Below are 22,118 nucleotides of genomic sequence, written 5' to 3' on the forward strand. Positions count from 1 at the left end.
CAGCTGCCCATGCAGCTTCAACACAATACCACAGTTCATCAAGAGTAGTGACTGGCGTATTGTGACGAGCCAGTTGCTCGGCCACGATTAACCAGACGTTTTCAATTGGTGAGACATCTGGAGAATGTGCTGACCAGGGCAGCAGTCGAACATTTTCTGTTTCCAGAAAGGCCTGTAAAGGAACTGCAACATGCGGTCGCACATTATCCTGCTGAAATGTAGGGTTTTGCAGGGATCGAATGAAGGGTAGAGCCACAGGTCGTAAAACATCTGAAATGTAACGTCCACTGTTCAAAGTGCCGTCAGTGCGAACAAGAGGTGACCGAGACGTGTAACCAATGGTACCCCATACCATCACGCCAGGTGATACGCCAGTATGGCGATGACGAATACGCGCTTCCAATGTGCGTTGACCGCGATGTCGCCAAACACGGATTTGACCATTATGATGCTGTAACCAGAACCTGGATTCATCCGAAAAAAGGACGTTTTGCCAATCGTGCACCCAGGTTCGTCGTTGAGTACACCATCGCAGGCACTCCTGTCTGTGAAGCAGCGTCAAGGGTAACCGCAGCCATGGTCTCCGAGCTGATAGTCCATGCTGCTGCAAACGTCGTCGAACTGTTCGTGCAGATGGTTGTTGTCTTGCAAACGTTCCCATCTGTTGACTCAGGGATCGAGACGTGGCTGCACGATCCGTTACAGCCATGGGGATAACATGCCTGTCATCTCGACTGCTAGTGATACGAGGCCGTTGGGATCCAGCACGGCGTTCCGTATTACCCTCCTGAACACACCGATTCCATATTCTGCTAACAGTCATTGGATCTCTACCAACGCGAGCATCAATGTCGCGATACATAAACCGCAATCGCGATAGTCTACAATCCGACCTTTATTTAAGTCGGAAAAGTGATGGTACGCATTTCTCCTCCTTATACGAGGCATCGCAACAACGTTTCACCAGGCAACGCTGGTCAACTGCTGTTTTTGTATGAGAAATCTTTTGGAAACTTTCCTCATCTCAGCACGTTGTAGGTGTCGCCACCGGCGCCAAACTTGCGTGAATGCTCTGAAAAGCTAATCATTTGCATATCACAGCATCTTCTTCCTGTCAGTTAAATTTTGCGTTTGTAGCACGTCATCTTCGTGGTGTAGCAATTTTAATGGCTAGTAGTGTAGTTGTTGGATGCTTTTACCGGCTACCCGATTCTGCTGTGACAGTTCTAGAGTCATTGAAAGAATGTCTGTGATCAGTACCTCGTAAATACCGAGATCATGCTTTACTGGTTGGAGGCGACTTTAACCTACCGAGTATAGACGGGGATGTCTATGAATTCATTGCAGGGGGTACGGACAGACAATCATGCGAAGTAATTTTGTCCACGTTTTCTGAAAACTGTCCTGAGCAACTAATTCTGCTGCCCACACGCAATCAAAATATCTTATACCTTGCAGTACAAATAGGCCGGACCTTATCGAAAACGTCAGTACAGAAACGGGGATTAGCGGTCATGATGTTATTATAGTAGCTACGATCACGAAAGCTAATAAATCAGTTAAGAAGGCTAGGAGAGTGTTTCTCCTAAAAAGAGCCGATAGGAAATTGTTAGCATCTCACTTAGAAAGTGAAGTGACATCACTTAGTTCCAGTAGGATGGACGTAGAGGAATTATAGGCAAAGTTTAGGGAGACTGTGCCGGTCATTGTAGCCGAGCGGTTCTAGGCGCTTCAGTCGGAACCGCGCTGCTGCTACGATCGCGGGTTCGAATCCTGCCTCGGGCATGGATGTGTGTGATGTCCTTAGATTAGTTAGGTTTACGTAGTTCTTGGTCTAGGGGACTGATGACCTCAGATGTTAAGTCCCATAGTGCTTAGAGCCATTTTAGGGAGACTGTAAATCGTTGTCTGGAGAATTACATGCGTAGTAAGTGTATCAAGGACGGAAAAGACACACCACGGTTTAATAACGAGATTCGAAAAATGCTGAGGAAGCAGAGGCTGTTACACTCTCGGTTCAAAAGAGAACGCACTAGTGACGACAAGCAACGGTTAATAGAGATTCGTTCGTCTGTGAAAAAATCTATGCGCGAAGCATGCAACTACTACAGCTGTCCTACTGTAGCAAAAGATCTGGCAGAGAACCCGAGAAAATTTAGTTCCTATGCAAAATCGCTAAGTGGGTCTAAGGCTTCCATCCAGTCACTTGTTGAGCAGTCTGCTGTGGCAATTGAAGACAGCAAAGCGAAAGCTGAAGTTTTAAATTTCACGTTCAAGAAATCGTTCAGGCAGGAGAATCGTACAAACATACAATCGTCTCACCATTGAACAGACTCCCATATGGACGGCATAACACACTACTGGCCATTAAAATTGCTACACCACGAAGATGACGTGCTGCAGACGCGAAATTTAACCGACAGGAAGAAGATGCTGTGATATGCAAATGATTAGCTTTTCAGAGCATTCACACAAGGATGGCGCCTGTGGCGACACCTACAACGTGCTGACATTGGAAAAGTTTCCAAACCATTTCTCAAACACAAACAGCAGTTGACCGGCGTTGCCTGGTGAAATGTTGTTGTGATGCCTCGTGTAAGGAGGGGAAATGCGTACCATCACGTTTCCGACTTTGATAAAGGTCGGATTGTAGCCTATCGCGATTGCGGTTTATCGTATCGCGACATTGCTGCTCGCGTTGGTCGAGATCCAATGACTTTTAGCAGAATATGGAATCGGTGGGTACAGGAGGATAATACGGAACGCCGTGCTGGATCCCAACGGCTTCGTATTAGTACCAGTCAAGATGAGAGGCATCTTGTCCGCATGGCTGTAACGGATCGTGTAGCCACGTCTCGATCCCTGAGTCAACAGATGGGGACGTTTGCAAGACAACAACCATCTGCATGAACAGTTCGACGACGTTTGCAGCAGCATGGACTGTCAGCTCGGAGACCATGGCTGCGGTTACCCTTGACGCTGAATCACAGACAGGAGCGCCTGCGATGGTGTACTCAACGACGAACCCGGGTGCACGAATGGCAAAACGTCATTTTTTCGGATGAATCCAGGTTCTGTTTACAGCATCACGATGGTCGCATCCGTGTTTGGCGACATCGCGGTGAACGCACATTGGGAGCGTGTATTCGTCATCGCCATACTGGCGTATCACCCCGCATGATAGTATGGGGTGCCATTGGTTACAAGTCTCGGTCATCTCTTGTTCACATTGACGGCACTTTGAACAGTGGACGTTACGTTTCAGATGTGTTACGACCCGTGACTCTAGCCTTCATTCGATCCCTGCGAAACTCTACATGTATCAGGATAATGCACGACCGCATGTTGTAGGTCCTGTACGGGCCTTTCTGAATACAGAAAATCTTCGACTGCTGCCCTGACCAGCACATTCTCCAGATCTCTCACCAATTGAAAACGTCTGGTCAATGGTGGCCGAGCAACTGGCGCGTCACAATACGCCAGTCACTACTCTTGATTAACTGTGGTATCGTGTTGAAGCTGCATTGACAGCTGTACCTGTACACGGCATCCTAGCTCTGTTTGAATCAATGCCCAGGCGTATCACGGCTGTTATTACGGCCAGAGGTGGTTGTTCTGGGTACTGATTTGTCAGGATCTATGCACCCAAATTGCGTGAAAATGTAATTACATGTCAGTTCTAGTATAATATATTTGTCCATTGAATACCCGTTTATCATCTGCATTTCTTCTTGGTGTAGCAATTTTAATGTCCAGTAGTGTAATAAGCATCCCTGGCGCAGAGAAGCAACTGAAGGAGTTGAAAACAAATAAGTCACCCGGTCCGGATGGAATCCCAATTCGGGTTCTTCAAAGAGTACTATACGCCATTTGTCCCCTACTTAGCTTGCATTTAGCGCGAATCTTTCGCCCAGCGCAAATCCGAAAGCGACTGGAAAAAAGTACAAGTGACTCCTGCAGAAAAAGAACGGATCCGCAAAATTACAGACCAATATCCCTAACATCTCTTTGGTGCAGTATCTTTGAACATATTTTCAGTTCGTCTACCACAAATTTTCTTGAGACCGAGAAGTTGATGTCCACGAATGAGTATGGTTTTAGGAAGTATCGCTCGTGCGAAACTCAGCTTGCCCTCTCCTCACTATTGATGAAGCGCAACAGGCGGATTCCATATTTCTAGATTTCAAAAAAGCGTTTGACACTGTACCCCGTTGCAAGCTGTTAAATTAGGCACGAGCATATGGAATAGGTTCATGGATATGTCATTGGCTCTAAGACTTCTTAAGTTATAGAACCCAGTACCTTGTCTTCGACGGCGAGTGTTCACCAGAGATAAGGGTATCGTCAGGAGTGCTCTAGGGAAGTGTGATAGGACCTCTGTTGTTCTCTATACACATAAATGATTTGGGAGACAGGGTGGGCAGCAATCTGCGATTTCCGGAAATTTGTGGTAAGGTCTTATGAGACCAAACTGCCGAGGTCATCGGTCCGTAAGCTTACGCACTACTTAATCTAACTTACGCTGAGGACAACACACAAACCCATGCCCGAGGGAGGACTCGAACCTCCGACGGGGGAACCGCAAGGCCCCTCAAACAGCGCGGCTGCCCTGTGCAATCAGTGGTTGTTGCTGATGAAGCCGTGGTGTACAATAAGTTGTCGAAGTTGAGAGACTGGAGGAAGATAAAAGATGACTTACAAGGGGAGGCCGCCAATTGTGAAATTGAGATTCGATTCATACTGCACATAATAAAAGCTCATGGCCAGAGGTGTAATGTGGCAAAGCACCAAGATGCACTTCTCAGCCGTTGTCCAGAAAATCGACAGTTAAAAGAAACCGTTGCGGTGAAATACTCTCGACGATTGACAATTTTCTACAGCGTCGTGGCGCAGCGGTAAGCGCTCGGGTTCGAAATCCAGAGGTCGCCGGATCGAATCTCGCGCCATGTAATTTTTTTTATTATTAGTTTTTTGTAATTCAAATATATATATATATATATATATATATATATATATATATATAAAGTATTAATGAATTGCTTATGCATGTTGGTGAAGGCGGATCGCTCTCCAATTGTACCGCCTCCATTTTTCCGTTCTTTTTAACAGGGTGTACCAAAGCTCTCCCGTCCGCACTGATTTTCGACAATGTTATAAGTTGCGCTAGGGACCGCATCTACCTTCTTTCGAAGTTAGCAGGCAACTACGCTGTTATGCGGCGGCTCGTTTCGGCCCATTCAACATCTGTCATTCAAGTGTAACGAGCGAGTAACGGAGTTTATACTTCATACCTGCCACAGCAAATTTGTGTTCGTGGGGTCTCTATTCTAATTCGAACGTTTGACTTACGCTATACGTATTCGTTTCGGAATATCGTTTCTACGTCTTCCGTTAACTATACGTGGTTAACATTATGAAGACAATTAATAACATTTGTGAAATACAACTTTGTTTGCGGAAAACATAATGATGTTCGAAGTCGCCAGTTTTTCCACGACAAACGACTTTCAACAACTTATTATATGCATAATTGTTGCAACTGATTGCCGGGAATTATATATATATATATATATATATATATATATATATATATATATATATATATATATATATATATATATATTTCTAACCTACTAAATTGCCCAGAACCTAGTTTAAGGTTTCCCAAAGAAATCAGTGCCAACGCTCAACCGGATTCATTACCACCAACACAGGAAGAAATCAAATGTCACATTAAAAACTTAAAAAATAATAGAACATCTGGCGAGATGGCATTGTTGCAGAGCTATTAAAAAACCTAGGACCAAAGACGTTGCAAGAGCTCACAAAAATAATAACAAAAATATGGGAAACAGAAAAATTACCAGAGGATTGGAAATGTGCCCTTATTCACCCGTTACATAAAAAAGGAGACAGAACAAATGTCAATAACTACAGGGGAATCTCACTTTTACAAGTCACCTACAAAATTCTCTCAACATGCCTGCTGAAAAGAACACAAGAGCAGCTGGAACGCCAAATTGGTGATTATCAAGCAGGCTTCCGCCCCGGTCGTTCATGCATAGAACAAATATTTAATTTAAAGACAATATTAAAACACAAAGCAATTAGAAATGCCCCCATAATTTGTACATTTGTAGATTTTAAGAAAGCCTATGACTCAATTGACCGGCAATCTTTGTTTAACATTTTAGAGGAACTTGGACTTGACTCCAAAACACTAAGGCTTATCAAAGAATCACTGACAGACACTGTATCTAAAGTTAAATTCAGGGGAGAAATCTCTGAACCTTTTCTCATAAAAACAGGAGTACGTCAAGGTGACGGGCTATCTCCACTTCTGTTTAATATAAACCTGGATAAAGTCATTAAGGAATGGGAAAAAGAATTAAAAAATCAATCCTACTGGAAACCAATCCATCTTGGTAGAACCAAAGACAACGTGGAGATATCTTGTTTAGCATTCGCGGACGACTTGGCCATACTTGCAGATGATGAAGAAATCGCCACCAAACAAATAGAGATCCTTAAGGAATGCGCGGATAAAGTAGGTTTACAAATTTCGTTTCAAAAGACAGAATTTTTCTGTACGAAATTCCATATACACAGTTTGAACACAAAATATGGAAAAATAAATAGAGTAAAACATTTTAAATACCTAGGTGAAATTTTGGAGCCAACCGGAGGAGAGAAAGTTGCACAGAAGATCAGACAACAGAAAATGAAGAGAGCATATGGTATGACACATGAAATATACAATAAAAAATGCATCTCCTCGAACACAAAAATCAGACACTACTGCGCAGTAATTAAGCCAGCAGCACTATATACTAGTGAAACGCTCACACTCCACACAGAATGTGATTTAGAAAAAATACTAAAAGAAGAACGCAAAATTATGAGAAAGATTTTAGGTCCAAAATTAACAGAAGAAGGATACCGGATACAATCAAGAAGAACCACAGAAACTATATCAAACCTGGCAGCAGACATAAGAAGGCGAAGATTAAAATTTTATGGACATGTCACTAGACTTCCCCCCACACGACTCACCAACAGAATTCTCACTTACATAGAAAAAGTCAAATCAACAACACCATGGATTAGCCAAGTAAAATTAGATTTACAAAAAGCAAATATTGAACTTAAAGATGTCAAATATAGAAAAACTTTTAGAAATAAGGTGGAAAAGTGGATTGTATTGTCGGAGATGGAAGCACTAAAGAGACCAGGAACAAAATGGACAGAAGAAAGAAAAAGAAAACATGGAGAACGAATGAAAGAAGTATGGAAGAAACGACGTCAGAAAGCTTTGCGTGATCCTTCTGGGTCCATTCGCGATAAGTAAGTAAGTATATATATATATATATATATATATTTGAATTATAAAAAACAAATACTAAAAAAAAAAAGTTGCATAGCGCGAGATTTGATCCGGCGACCTTCGGATTACAAACCCGAGCGCTTACCGCTGCGCCACGACGCTCGAGATAATTTTTAATTGTAGAGAGTATTTCACCGCAACGGTTTCTTTTAACTGTCGATTTTCTCGACAACGGCTGAGAAGTGCATCTTGGTGCTTTGCCACATTACACCTCTGGCCATGATCTTTTATTATGCGCAGTATGAATCGCATCTGAATTTCACAATTGGCGGCCTCCCCTTGTTAGACAAAATTTCCAGTTGGTGTGATGAATGGCGGCTAGCCCTCAATGAGCAAAAATGTAAATTAATACGGATGAGTAGGAAGAACCAACCTGTAATGCTCGGCTATAGTATTAGTAGTGTCCTGCTTGACACAGTCGATTCGTTTAAATATCTAGGCGTAACGTTGCAAAGCATACGTCCGCAGCTCGTGGTCTAGTGGCTAGCGTTGCTACCTCTGGATCATGGGGCCTCAGGTACGATTCCCAGCTAGGTTGGGGATTTTCTCTGCCCGGAGATGGAGTGTTTGTGTTGTCCTCATCATTCCATCGTTCATGAAAGTGGCGAGATTGGACTGTGTTCAGATTGAGAATGTGTTCGGGAACTGCTGACCGCGCAGTTGAGCGTCTAACAAACCAAAACATCGTCATCATCAAAGCAATATGAAATGGAAGGAGCAGTGAGGATTGTGGTAGTAAGAGTCGACTTCGCTTTTTTGGGATAATCCTGGGAAAAAGTGCCTCTGAGCACTATGGGTACGGACAGGAAGAACTCGTTTAAACGATAACGCGATGAATAACGCGAATTTGGTGGTTTTTACAGAAATAACGCGAATTCAGCAATTTTTAAGGAAGTAGCGCAAAAGCGGCGTTTTTCAACAAAATTTCTCTGTGTCCTCGTAAGAAGTATCGTAAATCTACTGATGTCAGTGACATATTAAATGTTGAAATGTTCTATGTTCAACTGTCGTACTACTTTTTGCAGTCGTGCCGTCACTAGTGGCCTTTCGACTATCGACTTTTGCGTGCGCATACGAACGACAACTGTGTGAATTTCGATTATTTATTTCTTTTGGCCAGCCGCGGTGGTCTAGCGGTTCTAGGCGCTCAGTCCGGAACCGCGCGACTGCTACGGTCGCAAGTTCGAATCCTGCGTAGGGCATGGATGTGTGTGACGTCCTTAGGTTAGTTCGGTTTAAGTAGTTCTAAGTTCTAGGGGACTGATGACCACAGATGTTAAGTCACATAGTGCTCAGAGCCATTTGAACCATTTTATTTCTTTTGTAGAGTATATTTCGCAGTATGCTGTTTCAAAGCAATAGTGCAATGAAAACCTATCACAAACACAGCACAGTGCCAAAGCCTACAGTAACCGCTGACGAAACGGTCCGAGGATTTGAAATCGATGGTTTATATACTCCCGATAAGCTAACAGCGTTTTGCAAACTCTGCAGTATCAGTATTTCATGGGAGCGTAAAGATTCTATAGTGAAACATGTGCAGACCGAAAAACATAAGGGAAACAAGTTGAAGTAGATCAGTTTGCCAATAAAGCGGCTGCCTACAATTAGCGGAAGCTTTGAAACTGCAAAAAAGAAGAGCGATTGTGAATATCTGGCCCAAAGGACTGTGGAAACATTTTTGAAGGCCAACATCACACTCCAAAAACTGGATACATCATTGATAATTTTTTTCGCATTATTTAAAATATATGTGTCACTGCACACCATTCTGGCCAAGCGCAGCAACTGTATACAAATGTTAAAAATTGAAATAATAGTCTCTGTTGCAGATGTTTTATCATTCTTGAACTGTGGAGACCGGCTTCTGTGGTCTCCACAACCGAAGAACGATATGTAGAAGCGCCCAACATGTCATCAATGAAATATCTGCAACCTGCTCTTATTTTCATTTTGACCTCTGATATTTGTTTTTAAATAATGATTTGTGTCAAAATTTTTTGTTAAAACAATTTTTCCCTAGACAACATAGCATTGAAAAATGGTTAAATATGACAAAAATAGATAACTGATAATAGAAACAGCTTGCCAGAGAAAAACACCGAAAAATAACACCGAAAAGTACAAAAAAACACCGATTTTGGCCATAAAATAACACCGATTTTTTCCTGTCCCTAACTGTGGGACTTAACATCTGAGGTCATCAGGCCCCTAGACTTTGAACTACTTAAACCTAACTAACCTAAGAACATCACACACATCCATGCCCGAGGCAGGATTCGAACCTGCGACCGTAGCAGCAGCACGGATCCGGACTGAAGCGTCTTGAACCGCTCGGCCACAACGGCCGGCAGAATTCTAGGAAAATGTGGCTCATCTGTGAAGAAGTTCGCATATAGGACGTTGCTACGGTCTATTTTTGAGTATGCTCGAATGTTTGGTATCCGTACCAGGTCGAATTGAAAGAAAATATCGAAGCAGCTCAGAGGCAGGTTGCTAGATTTGTTGCTGGTAGGTTTGAAAAACATGCAAATGTTGCGGAGATGCTTCGGACGCTCAAATGGCAATCCCTGGATTGAAGAAAACGTTCTTTTCGGAGAACACTATTGAGAAAATTTAGAGAACCGGCATTTGAAGCTGGCTGCAGAACGATTATGTTCTCTCCAGCATATACTGCTTGGAAGGAGCACAAAGATAAGATATGAGCAATTAGGGCTCATACGGAGACATACAGACAGTCGTTTATCCGCCGCTCTGTTTCCGAGCCGGCCGCGGTGGTCTAGCGGTTCTAGGCGCTCGGTCCGGAACCGCGGGACTGCTACGGTCGCAGGTTCGAATCCTGCCTCGGGCATGGGCGTGTGTGATGACCTTAGGTTAGTTAGGTTTAAGTAGTTCTAAGTTCTAGGGGACTGATGACCACAGATGTTAAGTCCCATAGTGCTCAGAGCCATTTGAACCATTTTCTGTTTCCGACAGGAACAGGAAAGGAAATGACAAGTAGTGTTACCAGGTAACCTCCACCACAAGCAATAAGGTTAATTGCGGAGTATCGATGTAGATGCAGATTTCGATGTAGACAAGTTTCTTAGGTGTGCCAAAGCCAGATGAAGTCACTTGTTGACGATTACATTTCGTAGATCTACCAAACTACGAAGATATTGACCTGATGTCCCAAACAGCATCAGACATTGTCTATGGGAGCAATCGAGTGATTTAGCAGACCATTCGGTGAGCGAGAGGATACCTGTTTTCGTCAAAACAGGAACATATGCGTAGTTCCCTGTGAACACGGGTGAATTCATTGACAGGAGCAACTCCTTTCCGGGTTGAAACCGACTGTCATTCACATGTCACAACACTCGTCTCCTAACCCTGTCAGTTAGGATGTTTTTACGACCACTATGCCCACGCCCCATTATGTGACTGCGAGCGGTACAGCAGTCCTTATAGGCACGTCGGACAATCCATGTCGATACACCAACAGTTCGGGCAACTTAGTTCGCGGTGTGGTCATGGGCACATCCAAAGATGACAACTCCTTCCCATCGTTCTGCCACGTGTCCACGTTGTCCCATGTTATTGCGATGATACTTACACATCACTTGACTGCCGTGACGTAAGCCTTCGGTGGAGGCAAACAGAATCGTCTGGCACCGATTCTACAGCATCTAGATCTTTCCAAAGTAATCAGTGTGTTCTTTTCAGATTAAGTGTGATTTAAGTAGTTGAAGCTTGCTTCTCGACAACGTCAACTCAACATGGCTGTCAGAGTGACGGGCACTTCACAGCAAACATAAACATAGCCAAAGCCTTGCAGACAAACAAAAATTACACGAAGCGAAATGTAGTGTGAGGAGGGCTATGCGAGAGGCGTTCAATGAATTCGAAAGTAAAGTCCTACGTACTGACTTGGCAGAAAATCCTAAGAAATTTTGGTCTTATGTCAAAGCGGTAGGTGGATCAAAACAAAATGTCCAGACACTCTGTGACCAAAATGGTACTGAAACAGAGGATGACAGACTAAAGGCCGAAATACTAAATGTCTTTTTCCAAAGCTGTTTCACAGAGGATGACTGCACTGTAGTTTCTTCTCTAGATTGTCGCACAGATGACAAAATGGTAGATATCGAAATAGACGGCAGAGCGATAGAAAAACAATTAAAATCGCTCAAAAGAGGGAAGGCCGCTGGACCTGATGGGATACCAGTTCGATTTTACACAAAGTACGCGAAGGAACTTGCCCCCTTCTTGCAGCGGTGTATCGTAGGTCTCTAGGAGAGCGTAGCGTTCCAAAAGATTGGAAAAGGGCACAGGTCATCCCCGTTTTCAAGAAGGGACGTGGAACAGACTTGCAGAACTATAGACCTATATCTCTAACGTCAATCAGTTGTAGAAGATTGGAACACGTATTATGTTCGAGTATAATGACTTTTCTGGAGACTAGAAATCTATTCTGTAGGAATCAACATGGGTTTCTAAAAAGACGATCGTGTGAAACACAGCTCGTGCTATTCGTCCACGAGACTCAGAGGGCCATGGACACGGGTGCCGAGGTAGATGCCGTATTTCTTGACTTCCGCAAGGCGTTTGATACAGTTCCCCATAGTGGTTTAATGAACAAAGTAAGAGCATATGGACTATCAGACCAATTGTGTGATTGGATTGAAGAGTTCCTAGATGACAGAACGCAGCATGTCGTTCTCAATGGAGAGAAGTCTTCCGAAGTAAGAGTGGTTTCAGCTGTGCCGCAGGGGAGTGTCGTAGGACCGTTGCTATTCACAATATACATAAATGACCTTGTGGATGACATCGGAAGTTCACTGAGGATTTTTGCGGATGATGCTGTAGTATATCGAGAGGTTGTAACAATGGAAAATTGTACTGAAATGCAGGAGGATCTGCAACGAATTGACGCATGGTGCAGGGAATGGCAATTGAATCTCAATGTAGACAAGTGTAATGTGTTGCGAATACATCGAAAGAAAGATCCTTTATCATTTAGCTACAATATAGCAGGTCAGCAACTGGAAGCAGTTAATTCCATAATTTATCTGGGAGTAGGCATTATGAGTGATTTAAAATGGAATGACCATATAAAATTAATCGTCGGTAAAGCAGTTGCCAGACTGAGATTCATCGGAAGAATCCAAAGGAAATGCAGTCCGAAAACAAAGGAAGTAGGTTACAGTACACTTGTTCGTCCACTGCTTGAATACTGCTCACCGGTGTGGGATCGCCGGCCGGTGTGGCCGAGCGGTTCTGGGCACTTCAGTCTGGAACCGCGTGACCGCTACGGTTGCAGGTTCGAATCCTGCCTCGGGCATGGATGTGTGTGATGTCCTTAGGTTAGTTAGGTTTAAGTAGTTCTAAGTTCTAGGGGATTGATGACCTCAGATGTTAAGTCCCATAGTGCCCAGAGCCGTTTAAACCATTTGGTGTAGGATCCGTACCAGATAGGGTTGATAGAAGAGATAGAGAAGATACAACGGAGAGCAGCGCGCTTCGTTGCAGGATCATTTAGTGATCGCGAAAGCGTTACTGGGATGATAGATAAACTCCAGTGGAAGACTCTGCAAGAGAGACGCTCAGTACCTCGGTACGGGCTTTTGTTGAAGTTTCGAGAACATACTTTCACCGAGGAGTCAAGCAGTATATTGCTCCCTCCTACGTATATCTCGCGAAGAGACCATGAGGATAAAGTCAGAGAGTTTAGAGCCCACACAGAGGCATACAGACAATCTTTCTCTCCACGAACAATACGAGACTGGAATAGAAGGGAGAACCGATAGATGTACTCAAGGTACCCTCCGCCACACACCGTCAGGTGGTTTGCGGAGTATGGATGTAGATGTAGATGTAGGGTACAAGTGTGCTGTCTGTATCAATGGACCCCTCCGCATCTATCAGTTACTGTGTTCTTCGATAAACGACTGCAGCTATGTCAGACAACTGGGTCAGTTTCTGAAGGCGAAAAGATACAACAACATATTTTTTGCTACAGCTTCTCTTGTAACACGGGATTCCTGGCCGTGGCCTTGACCTCGCCAACTTGGCTACTGAGAACGCCAGAGCCTGTCTCAAGTATCTGCAGAAGAGGACTGCAAATAATGGTCCTGTCTTTCGAAACCAGAAATCATCCCTCCTCCCCCCCCCCCCCCCACCCCACCCTCGATTCTTTAAAGAAGCCAAGTCCCGGAAATAGTCTAATTACTTTACAAATGAGTTATATGTTACCTGTTTGACGTTAAACATTTTCAAGACACAAAAGCCTAATTACGTCGATTTTATTTTATTAGTTTCGGAATATTCGCCTACAGACTAACAAAAAGAGTCAAAATCTAAAGTTTAGGAAAGATTTGAAATTATGTTAAAAGTTTGTTCAAAGTCGGTAAGTCACTGGATGAGAACAGTCCGGATAATTTGCACTGCGTTTTAATAAAATCTGGTTTATCACGCTTCTCAATGTTTATGACGTTTTATCTTCAGTGGTATGTGCGCCTACTGCTTGTGAAATGTGTTGCGAATAGTTACCAGTGAAGGAGCAATAAATTAAAACATCACGCCTGATGCAGTACTTTTACTACATGAACAACGAAAATGTAGTAAGAACCGAAATGTAGTTAGCGGAAACTTCCCTTTCATCATTTTACGCGGGTGTCAGATAGAAACAGTTTCTGAAAGGCAATTTTAATTTAACGCTTATCGAAAGTCGCAGAGTGCTCCTGTCCACAAATACTGGATGAGTATTATCTCGGTACTTTGAGCGCCGTGAATTATTTTGTCTCCGGCCGTGTACACCGTTTATAACTCTAATACTTGACTTATCGTGTTGAACCTTAATTGTAAGATTATATCCCTTAATGATCAGATTACGACAGCGTTTTAATTTTTCAATTTCGCTCAAAAATTATACGAAATACTGGAAATGAAATATTTGTTGGTCCTGGAATCCGTTAGACAGGCATCCAGCAAGTGGTACCAGGTGATTGTTTTAGTCGTTTAGTAGTTTAGTTGGTTTGTGATTAGGACAACGAAGCTGACTAAAGCGCTAGTGAGTTTTCCACTATGGTAGGCGGTTTCCAACACCTACCTGAAATAGTCATGAAAATTCCTGGCCAGGACCAGCAATATGCTGAGGCCTGCTAATAACGAAAGCAGGCTATGGCGTCCATTTGCCTGAAAAGCATGAATGTTGAACAAATTTCTTGAGCGGCTGAAAGTTAGCCGGCCAGCAGCCTTCTCGAGTAGGGGCGAGCTTATGTTTTAAGAGGGTCCCTAATGTCAAATCGGTAGTTGGTGATACTTGGTGATCAATCAAAATTTTTGCCGACACTTTAAGTTTTGAAAGTGGTTTACAAGTCCGTTTCCATGCGTGGGCATAGAATTCTGCTTAATCCGGTGGCATACTAGGCGAGAGAACACGCAGATGCTCGGTAGAAAATGGTTCAAATGGCTCTGAGCACTATGGGACTTAACTTCTGAGGCCATCAGTCCCCTAGAACTTAGAACTATTTAAACCTAACTAACCTAAGGACATCACACACATCCATGACCGAGGCAGGATTCGAGCCTGCGACCGTAGCGCTCGCGCGGTTCCAGAATGTAGCGCCTAGAACCGCTTGGCCACTCCGGCCGGCTTCTCGGTTGAAAGAGGCCGCAAAGCAAAGTGAGAAGCCAAGAAAGGAGGCAATCTCACTGAAAGAAAGAAATTCCATTTGTCCCCATGGAAACTTCAAGTGTTGTCTTTTTGTCCTTTTCCTTTTTTGACTGTAAACTATTATACTCTTTTGTCTTTAGTACATCATCGGTGGGAGTCGCCAGAAACCAGATGCGTTCGTGTAGCCATTCGTGTTAGCACGCCGCTTCCGGAATTCGAGGAGACGCAGTGCCGAGGCTCGAATCCGCCCGCGGATTAAAGGCTGGGCGGACAGAACGAGTCCTGGCGGCACGGCCTGTGACCTCGAGTCGCAACAGCCACGTCGCATCATTGAAATGCTCGTTACTGAGTCGTGCCGGTCACACAGAGTGCTGCTTTGACGCTGCAGCAACAGGCGTGCCGCAAAGGCAGGAGCCGAGTTGTTATACAATACAGATTCCCAACAAGCCGGAGCGGCTGTTTGCACCTGTTGGCGCATTTGACTGTTCCGTGGCAGCAGAGTCGCTGCACACAGAAGGTCGCGTCACACAGCTTACGCAGCCGCAGCACCAGTCGCTACGGCCAGACGTTTTGTCCTGTGCAGCGTTCCTTGTGGCTCAATGCCCCTGCCATCCGCTGCGGCCTGAGGCAGTCAGGCCTTAAAAGGCCTGACAAGACAGAATGCAGGCTGACGGTGCGGTTCACGCCGGCGCGTTCACCGGCAAGCGACACCACACATGCAAGAGCTGCAGTCGCTGCGTAAGCTGTCACACCGCGGAAGCGGCCGAAACCTCATTAGCTGCTTTCATGTGTAGCGCGACACGACAGTGCTGCCTCCGGCCGTTGTTGCCACGCAGCAGTCAAATGCGCCAGCAGGTGCACAGGTAGACGTTTTCCAACCTAATGGTCAGATCTTAGGTATTACACTATCAAATTTCTTTGTCAAAGATTTGATCAAACATGTGATCAAATATTCCGTCAAATATATTTGACAAAGATCTTTGACGTAGCGCTAGAAGGGGTATTACACTGTCATCAAATTTTTCGTCAAAGTTCAAGATAGCTGACAACAACTTGTTATTAACCGCAGCAGTTGCACGTACCGCAATTGCATTGTGTGCACATGCGGAAAAGAATTGGGGGAAAAAAAGGAACCATACATACGAGTTTGACGGTCTTATATTCCTGGGATTACAACTTGATAATAAATTCAGTTAGGAGGAGCACACCACAGAACTGCAGAAACACCTTAACAAATCTGTATTTGCAATTCGAGTGTTAGCAGACATAGGCAACATAAAAATGAAAAAGCTTGCATACTTTGCCTACTTTCATTCCATAACCTCATATGGTATAATATTTTGGGGTAACTCTTCAAGTCAAACAAAAGTTTTCAGAGTCCAAAAGGGTGTAATACGTATTATTTGTGGAGTAAATAGACGGACGTCCTGCAGAAACCTCTTCAAAGAACTAGGCATACTAACTACTGCCTCTCAGTATATTTACTCCTTAATGAAATTTGCCCTAAATAATATATCTCTTTTTCCAACAAACAACTCAGTTCATACATACAATACCAGGAACAAAAATGATCTGCACAAGGACTTAAAAGCACTTACTTCAGTTCAAAAAGGGGTCCACTACTCAGGAACACTCATCTTCAATAGTTTGCCAGCAAACATAAAACATTTAGTTGCAAATAAAGATCGGTTTAAAAAGAGCCTGAAAGACTTACTAGTGGCCAACTCCTACTCCATTGACGAAATTTTTAATAGAAACAAATGATGTATTGTATTTATTCATACTATTAGTATTGTTATTTCAGCTTAAAAAAATTGACAGATTCCACATCCACGAGGATCTCCTCTGCATGGATCTATGGAGCGAAAACCTAATCTAATCTGGGTGAAGCCGTGGGTTTTACGACGACACGATAAAAGCATTCCACAAAACTTGTTACGTGAGCTTACAGTGGAAGACGTCAAGTCGTACATAAATTACTTAAGAATGGATGAGCATACGTTTCTGTATGTGCTCAGTGAAGTGTATCCTCGTATCACAAAGCACAATATTCACTTAAGAACTGCTACATCTTCAGAAGACAGGCTCACTGTAACACTCCGATTCCTTGCTACAGGGGAGGGTTATGTTAGGTTAGGTTAGGTCAGGTCAGGTCTCAAATCTTCTTAATCTATTTTTTGTATTCAGGGTGCCTAACTTTGTAAAGCGCCTCATCAGCTTCATACACTCTATTAATTTTGTAGTTGCCGGCACACACCAATTGTATTTACCGGCAATGTTTATAAAAACACTACAGACGACAGAACGCTGCAGCGATGCTAGTACCCCATGTGGTAACATGGCACATTGCAGCGAACAGAAGACAAGCGATTTCTTTGATCAAATCTACAGCGAGGCCCTAGATTTGATCAAATATTGGACGACATTTGACAAAGTTCCTATTACACCATCAAATATCTTTGACAAAGATTTTGACAAAGATATTTGACAAAGAAATTTGATAGTGTAATACCGGCCTTAAAAGAGTCTTGCTGAAAGTATTTGGATCGCTACAGGCCACTTATTCGTGGCATAGGAGCACTGAGAATGTGAATCGAGTCAAAGAGAGGCTGGCGACCATTGTTTAGACTTATTTAACAGTGTAGCAATGCTGAAGATTAATCAGAATCCGCCAATAGTAATTTTCTAGTAAATCCGTGGAGTAATACATCGAGCGCAGTATGTCGCTAAGAGTGCGTAGATTGTGACCTCGGCCTCCAGTGGCAATTTTTGCAACGCCATGGAACGAACATAAACCAGCAGTGCAACTGACGCTCTGTATTTTGCCGCGAGAGCTCATTTGGTTGTGTGTCAGATTAATTACTCAAAACTTTACTCTTGACGCCTCGGCTGGCCCTAGAGATTTGTTTCTCTTCTCCTTTAACAATATTTATGTATAAAACATATGAAATTGCGTAAAGTTCTGATCGTACAATAATGATTGCACTGAAAAGCTGCCTAGATGACACTACGAAATCGTTCTCAGGACACCACTAGATGTCTGTAGCTCCAGATGTCTCGGAGAGAACATTTCTTTGTCTATGTTCTGTGTCTGTTTATGGTCACTGAATTACGACACCGACTATGTGTTTTTTTTTCTAAAGGAACTATATACTTTTTTCTATGGCATTTGAAAAAGGCTGCTAAGAGAAGTTCAACGACATAATATGATTTAGAGTTTAAAAAGTGCACATATAAAAAAACATTTTTGCATCACCCCGGTTCCCAGAACTCCTGAAGACAGACGCAGTCCCTTTGACTGTTCAGAGATGTCACTCAACCCGCCCAAAGATGTAAACATCCATGCATGAGTAGCGCCTATTAGACGGAGAGGGGCCGACAGCCGATCAGTTCCCGCCATTCCACCAGGAAGGACATACATAGCTCGTGTTGTCTGTATTTCATCTATGCCTAGACGGTCGATACCGCGGTTCGATCGCGTCCGCATTGTTACTTCGTGCCAGGAAGGGCTCTCAACAAGGGAAGTGTCCAGGCGTCTCGGAGTGAACAAAGCGATGTTCTTCGGGCATGGAGGATATACATAGAGACAGGAACTGTCGATGTGTTGTGTGATGTGCTTAGGTAAGTTAGGTTTAAGTAGTTCTAAGTTCTAGGGGACTGATGACCATAGATGTTAAGTCCCATAGTGCTCAGAGCCATTTGAACCATTTGAACTGTCGATGACATGCCTCGCTCAGGCCTCCCAAGGGCTACTACTGCAGTGGATGACCGTTACCTACGGATTATGTCTCGGAGGAACCCAGAGAGCAACACCACCTCGTTGAATAATGCTGCCGGCCGCGGTGGCCGAGGGGTTCTAGGCGCTTCAGTCTGGAACCGCACGACTGCTACGGTCGCAGGTTCGAATCCTGCCTCGGGCATGGATGTGTGTGATGTCCTTAGGTTAGTTAGGTTTAAGTAGTTCTAAGTTTTAGGGGACTGATGACCTCAGATGTTAAGTCCCATAGTGCTCAGAGCCATTTGAACCATTTTTTTTAATAATGCTTTTCGTGCAGCCACGGGACATCGTGTTACGATGCGCAATAGGCTGCATGATGTGCAACTTCACTCCTGACGTCCATGGCGAAGTGCATCTTTGCAACCACGACACCATGCAGCGTGGTACACATGGGCCCAACAACATACTGAATGGACCGCTCAAGACTGGCATCACGTTCTCTTTACCGATGAGTGTCGCATATGCCTTCAACCAGACAATCGTCGGAGACGTGTATGGAGGCAACCCGGTCAGACTGAACGCCTTAGACACACTGTCCAGCGAGTGCAGCAAGGTGGAGAGGTTCTCTGATGTTTTGGGGTGGCATTATGTGGGGCCGACGTATGAGGCTGGTGGTCACGGAAGGCGCCCTGACGGCTGTACGATACGTGAATGCCATCCACCGACCGATAGTGCAACTATATCGGCAGCATATTGGCGAGGCATTCGTCTTCATGGACGACAATTTGTGCCCCCATCGCGCACATCTTGTGAATAACTTCCTTGAGGATAACAATATCGCTCGACTAGAGTGACCAGCATGTTCTCCAGACATTAACCCTATCGAACATGCCTGGGATGGATGAAAAAGGGTTGTTTATGGACGACGTGCCCCACCAACCAGTCTGAGGGATCTACGCCGAATCGCCGTTGAGGAGTGGAACAATCTGGACCAACAGTGCCTTGGTGAACTTGTGGATAGTATGCCACGACGAATGCATGCATGCATCAATGCAAGAGGATGTGCTACTGGGTTATAGAGGTACCGGTGTGTACAGCAGTCTGGACCACCACCTCTGAAGGTCTCGCTGTATGGTGGTTGTTGTTGTTGTGGTCTTCAGTCCTGAGACCGGCTTGATGCAGCTCTCCATGCTACTCTATCCTGTGCAAGCTTCTTCATCTCCCAGTACCTACTGCAGCCAACATCCTTCTGTATCTGCTTAGTGTATTCATCTCTTGGTCTCCCTCTACGATTTTTACCCTCCACGCTGCCCTTCAGTACTAAATTGGTGCTAAGGTCATCAGTCCCTAAGCTTACACACTACTTAACCTAAATTATAATAAGGACAAACACACACACCCATGCCCGAGGGAGGACTCGAACCTACGCCGGGACCAGCTGCACAGTCCGTGACTGCAGCGCCCGAGACCGCTCGGCTAATCCCGCGCTCCTTATTTACAGATCACCCCTCAGAGCCACAGGGAATTATACCCTGAACAACCATACATGAAGACAGATTTGTGATTGTTGTGATCAGCTACAGACGGAAAACACGAAGTGCACGGTGTGCTTTAGTAACATACATGATGCTCTCAAAGCCTCTTCGTCAGTCTGTCTTTATATAATACTGAATAAATTGGTAGTTATGGTTTTGTCTCAATCTTTCTGAATTCGTGCAGTAGGGCCGCTTTTCTACGCAGGTCCGGGGGCAGGATATTACATAGCACCGGTAACCAGTACGTGGGCGTTGATTTAACGGTTCCAGAAATCAACCTCATTGTGTTATTTAATTGCCTGTCAATAAGTTTGGTGTGACAGCTATTAATCCAGACTGGAGCGCAGTACTCAGCCACGGAGAACACTAAGGCGATAGATGAGGTGCGTAATGTTTTTGCGTTAGCTCCCCAAGTAGTACCGCTAAGTTTTTGGATGATGTTATTCCGTGTTCCAATTTTTGCAGTGGTGTTCTCCAGATGTTTTCGGTAAGAAAGAGTGCGATCGAATGTTATACCTAAGTACTTTGGAAACTTATTATGTTTGAGGTTGGTGTTTCCGAGTTTTATGTTAATAATTTCATTTGCCATTTTATTATTAAGATGGAATGTAGATACTTCAGTTTTGTTAGGGTTTGGCTTGAGTCTCCATTTCTTGAAATAATTGTATAGTATTTCAACGTCATTATTAAGGACTTCCTCTGTATTGAAGAGATACTTGTCTCTGGTAGCCAGTGCTATGTCATCCGCATAGCAAAATTTTCTTGACTTTGTGTTTGGGAGATCTGCTATATAGAGGTCTCACAACTGCGACACACTCGATTGAAATCAAGAAAGCCACCCATACGCACAGCTGAGCAGCTTGAAAATAATAACTATGACCACATGAAACAATGGAGACAAGATTGGAACCAAAAGACCAATATCCAACTACAGACCTGGTTTGAGAGCTATAACTGCAACATCTCTGTAATGGAACTAACACGGAAAACATGGTCCGCATTAAATCGAATACGTACTGGACATGGCAGGTGTGCGGATTCACTACACAAATGGGGAAGAGCTATGTCACCAGAATGCGACTGCGGTGCCCCTAGACAGACGACCCAACACATCCATGGTGAATGCTCCTTGCGAGCATATGCAGGGAACTGGTCCGACTTCCTGGAGGCATCCCCATCGGCGCTAGAAGGGATCTCAAACTTCGCTTTAACCTTTTAACTGACCAATATAAACATAAATTATATTTATGATTGTTATAAGATTTTAATGTCTAACACTTGATGTATTCATGTTGCATGTATAGCCATACGCTAAATAAATAAACTGAATAAATTCAGAACGCTGTACAACAGCTATTAATCACAGAATAAACATTCAAATCGCATCAAGTGGAAGGGTACACTTGAAAATGTATCGCCCACCATTGCGTCACAACTACTGCACTACATTCTTTCCTACACAGCCCGCTCATTGATCTGCAATATTCTGATACCCTGGGCGCTGACGATACTGAAGTACATAATCCCTTCCACGACATTCCTGTCGTAATGTAGCGCAGCGCCGCGTCATAAAAAAACGTTGGTAAATCGAGGCGGAAGGAGGAAGGAAGCTTGCGTAATGCGAGGCAATATAAGGAAGCTAGTGGCACATGGCCTGCGAAACAACTGAAAAAATACTGCTAGGAAGGAAGAGAGGTTTGAGAGCCACGTACTTGAACTCTGACGGTAATTTCATTTTGCTAAAACTAGGCACACAGAATCTTCAGCATGTCATCACTTCATTGCTTGAATCAAATATGATTTATCACAAGTGTGCTGCAAACT

This window comes from Schistocerca piceifrons, chromosome X (assembly GCF_021461385.2).
Source record: "Schistocerca piceifrons isolate TAMUIC-IGC-003096 chromosome X, iqSchPice1.1, whole genome shotgun sequence".
NCBI classification, from domain to species: domain Eukaryota; kingdom Metazoa; phylum Arthropoda; class Insecta; order Orthoptera; family Acrididae; genus Schistocerca; species Schistocerca piceifrons.